Here is a 5,290-nt window from a genome sequence, read left to right as displayed (position 1 = left end):
CAACAGGTAGGTGAATGCTGAATCAGGCGCTAACAGCAGTTAGCAGTCAAGCATTCATTTAGGACCCATGAAGAAATCATTTATTGTGTCCTTAATTTACAATGAGTAGGAAAGCACCTGGGTCATTTATAAGGTAATATGCCATGAATTCCACTTCCATAGTGCTCCATAGAAGCCTAAAGTTTGTGCAAAGCTAAGGCTGTTAGCCTAGCTTAGCACAAACACAGGAAACAGCTTCCAAGAGGTCGTAGTGCCCCGTGGGTTTCTCACAGGCAATTAGGGAAGATCAGGCTATGTCACAGATGGCATATAACCCCTCCCTGCCCCCAAACTAACCATTTGCAACATAAAAATGAAACATTTTGGAAAAAAGTCTATAATTCTTGATAATGATTTGTAATATGTAATATGGTTGAACTTTCCAAGTATTTCAATGACTGTCCAATAAAGGGTTTAAGGCTCTACTAATATACAATACATGACTGCAATAAAATGCAGTATTTGAATGACAGACATTACACTGTTGACATGATATATAGGTACTCAAACTCGAGATAAGGAAGTGCTCAAACACCACTAAAGCTGCAATGTGAAGGAATATGTGTGTCCCATTGTTCCCAGTTGGAATGAGGTTTGGCAAAGTGCCTGGGAACTCCTCTGAGACTAGAACTGTAGCACAATAATGTTTACCATTCCTGGATGGCAGCGCAGACACAAATATGATGTCTTACAATGCCTATGGAATCAAAGAACATGTTATTGCTTGTTTTCATTCATAAAAGCATGTAAAGCTTTGCCTGTGCAGCCTCCCCAGCTTCCACATATATTTCCAATCTCTTCTGCATCACTCTCAGAGTATAAAATATCCTTTTGTGGTTGCCATTAACATTCACCCAGGAAGCTCAATCAGTAGCCAATTCTGGTTTTCCCTCCTTTTTGTAATTAGGCCCCAGGCCTTGTTTGGGGTAGGCTTGTGCATTCTGGCTGAGAAGACATGCTGAGAGGGGATTTGTGGTTTGGGAAGCCTGGGCTGGAAAGAACAACTGTCTGCTGGAGCCAACGACTTGCCCCCTCTCCGATTTGACACATGCCCTACACTATGACAGACTTTGCAGACAGGATACAGCCTCAACATGTGCACAGTCGAGACCTCTGCCAGAGAGCCTGGAGCTGAGAAGCCAGCGCAACAACCAGAAAGGAGTACGGAGGCCGCAGAATATCCTCTGGAAGAAGATAGCAGCAGTCTGGAGCCTCCTGGTCAAGAGGCTTTGGAGTACAAGAATTGCCTGAGGCCAATAGTTTTAATTCCACGGGCAAAAGTTCCTCATATTGTTGAAATTACCACATAGTCTCGCTTGCATGTGCGCACAAACTCAAGCTGACACAAAGGCATGCCTGCACATTGTCCACACATTCATAATCACACTTTCATAACCACACATTCTCGTCTTCTTTCCCTCTCTCACACACTCACATGCTTTTCTCAGGGATGTTCTCTTGCCTTGAGAGGAAATTATTTCCCAGCATTGATGCCCTTGGAGAAAAAATTAACTTTGCATTCATGCCGGTGCAATTGTGTACAGGAAAAATAAAACAGAACCAACAAGGAGACATTGTGCAATAGGAGCCAGAGAAAAAAAGTTTTTCCAGATTACACCAGTAGTTCATAAGCAATGCTTGCAATGTATTATGTATTGCAATCCCTTCAGTTTTAAATGTAACCATCTTGCCTCTTTATCAGCATGTACTGAAGCAGTTCTTGACTATGTTATGCAAATGGGTGAATAAGATGCTTTCAGCTGGATCTAAGTAAAAAAAATAAAAACTGCTTTGATGAATATACGCGTGTCAAACAGTGTGCACAAAATGAATTTCATTGCGAAAACAGCATTATATTGACATGACAAGCCAAGCAGATCTATGCAAATACCACAGAATTAAGGAAAGTCATTTATTGCAGTGTACACGTGTTAATATTCAAAGGTAACTGAGATGGAACAAAGCACTCAAAGTTGCAGATTATTGTAAATTTGCTAATTGAGCCCCGGATGGCCAACTGCATGAAAGACATCTCATTGCAGGTCTTTAAGTTAGGTACTACTTGACAGATCCATCTTAAGCAATCCAGCTACTTACTTCTTCTGCATTAAGTGTGTTTGGAGAGCCAAACACACTTAAACACAGCTTCACAAAAAAAGGAGCGGGTCAGGTCGTCCCTGCTCTTGGCCAAAACACTATCTCATCGCCAAGCCCGGCTGTGTGACTGGACAGGGCTGGATTTAGCACTGCATGCCTCATCCATCTTTGGCACTTCCAGTCTCTCTCCCTAAATCAGACAAAGATGGATGAATTTGCAGGAAGCCTCACTCCTTCTTTCCATTCACTCCCTCACCTTGGGAAAGTTACCCTGCTCCACTTTCTGCATTTGTCTGCCCCTTACCTACACTCATATTTTTTTCTCGTCTCCTCTACTTTGGTCTTGCACAGTCACTCTTCTTACAAACTCTTGTCCCAATCCCATGGTCTTTTCCACAGGCTAGCTCCTTGCCCTTTAGATGCAGTATAACATTATTCAACTTGTTAAAATACTAGACAACTTCAAACAGTTGTGCATGGTCAAAACTTTTTTTAGGGGTTGTTGCCAGAGAAATGTAGTTAACATTCTTGCATTTTAGCTAAAACCGTTTTTTGACTTAATTTTGTTGTGTAAACGTAACCAAACTGCAACTGAAAATATAATAGAAAAGGGTCAATCTTGCTACGTGTGCCTGTGGCCTCCCGTGCCAACGGGCACAAGAATGGCATCATGAACATTTGGCAGCATTATCTGGCATATTTCCATTTGCTAGTTAGCATCATATATATTGTATAGCTGTTGGGAACATCATTAGATCAGTGCTTAGTTATAATGAAAGTATGTGACAACTGATACTTCAAAATGAATGGGGCTATCCATTCAAGTGGTCAAGACTCAGGCTAAACACCAAAAATGTAAACCTCATAATGGTGTTACAGGAAAACTCGAGGGATCCCCAATGTCATTAAGCTTCATTCTCTGGGAACTTTCCGTGTTTTTGCAACATGTTGTTCCAGTTCTTCCAGCCAGTTACTATGTCAGTCCCAGTGTTGCAATAGCAAAGGCCATCGATCACTGGTGTCAGTGGGCTTATCGTGTGCGTATGATTAATATCTTAAAAAGAAAACGTCACAGCTAAAAAGCTAACTAAACCCCAACATTTTTATCTGCTTTTGTTTTTAAAAGAAAATTGTGGGAATCATCCAGTGTCTATCATTGAAATCCATCCAAGAGTTTTACAAATATATTGTTCAAAGTGGGGGCATTTGATGAGCATTGCCATTCAGAGTCATACACTTGGGTTACCAAAAGAAATTTTGTTAAAACTCTTATGCGCATCTTTCAATCTTAGGGGGCACATTTTTCATATCTGACAGTGCTTTAATGGTTTACCAGCAAGCATCTTGCCTTTGCCCAAGCACTTGATGATCACAAAACAAACAAAACGTGTCGTGTAATAAAAGTAATATTACTTGAGAAATAACCTAATTCAATCTTTGTCATTCAGTGCAAGTGTTAATTGTAAATCACTGTCATCACCCCAGCTTTTGATGAAAAGGCTGATCAGGCACAGTTCCTATCCAGTCCTCATAAGCTCCTCATCCTCAGGCTCATCCTTTTCAGCTAACCTGACCATTGTAGAGCAGCCAAGGACAAGCAAACCCTTTCCAAGGGCTAATCTCCCAGAGAATCCAGGATTATGAGCAGCACTAACAGTGAATTCACTATACACACCAGGCTGAGCCAGCAGCTTAGAGGGATTAGAAGGTTCTCTCCTCAAGCTTTAGGATCAGGTATGCACTAAAGTCATGCTCCTAGACCCTAGACCACAGGGAGAAAACACTGATGAGCAGGTGCTTCTGTAGAAGTGATGCTAAGATTTAGTCTGACTTAATACAAGCACAGGCCAAGATTCTGTTTTCCTTGACTCTACAAGGATATGTTTGGCCCGCACAGCTGAACACAAGGAAAAGATTTATCAGATTCATGACTGTTAAATGGTGCGTAACACGGTTTTTCTTCCTCTACAAATCAAGGTTGCAGACAGGCTAAAAATAACATTACATACAGGTTAAGGTTAGTGCATGACATTCACAGCCTCTTTCCAATGTATCTCACTCACTGCTGTATTGCAAAGGCTTTACCCAAATTCTTCATCTAGACTACAGATGGCACTGTTGCCTCAGTGTGGCTAGACCTGAAGACCTGTATCTCATAATGATAATAATGACTTCAAACACACTGATTGACAACCTTTATTCAGCTTTTATAAGTTCATAAATGACCTTCTGAAGTACTGAAATATTTACATGGGCGCATGGGAGCATTAAAAATTAAAATTAACAAAAAAAAAAACAAAAAAAAAAAACAACAGCTCCAAATCAAATGACTCCAATTGTGCAACTACAAGAGTTCAATTTAGCCTCAGTGCTTTTCCTGTAAAAAATAATTCATGTCCGCATTTTCTCAAATGCCCCTTGGTTTTTACCGATTCCATCAGATTGGTGAGAAAAATCAAATGCAGACACGTTCATCCACTGACCAAGGCCAGAGAGTATTAAAAACTTGAGAAAATGGCTTTCCACACTCCCAGCTCTGGGCTAGTTACTCTCTCAGTTTAAATGCTGTCCAAAAAAAAGACCATAAACTCGACACTCAAGTTTTCCATCCGCCGAAGAGTGAAATTATGAGACAATTGCCTTGACTTAATAAACAAAAGAAATCGAAGTAACAGCTGACCCCGCACGGGTGAGCAACAACTTGAGGTGCACATTTGGATGGGATTCACATTCAACCATCACAGAACTGAGTGAACGGCAGAAGTAACAAAACTTACCAGAACTAAGATGTTTTTTCTTCCCTTCCTCTTATGAATGCACTCTCTTTATGAACAGTTTGTTTTTTGTTTTTAACAAGATGCCGCATGTTAATGACAGAGTTAATCGCAAGTATAATAAAGCTGTTTCAACTGCTGTTCAGAGGGGTAACTGAGAAGCAGTGGAATATGTCATACCTCTGATCCTGCTGCTGCCTTAATGACAGATGCCCTTCTTAAATCGTCCAGGACAATTATTGCAGGTGCAAATTTGCCAACAAACAGAAATCCAAAAACAACCTACGTATCCTGCTCTTAAACTGACACAGATGGGTAGAAAATTTATACTCAACTTCTATGAAAACATGTTAAAAGATTTTTTTTTTTTAAAAATAGGG

This window comes from Neolamprologus multifasciatus, chromosome 11, assembly GCF_963576455.1.
Source record: "Neolamprologus multifasciatus chromosome 11, fNeoMul1.2, whole genome shotgun sequence".
In the NCBI taxonomy this organism is placed as follows: domain Eukaryota; kingdom Metazoa; phylum Chordata; class Actinopteri; order Cichliformes; family Cichlidae; genus Neolamprologus; species Neolamprologus multifasciatus.
The sequence above is the reverse complement of the archived record's forward strand: the minus strand, read 5'-3'. Positions refer to the sequence as shown.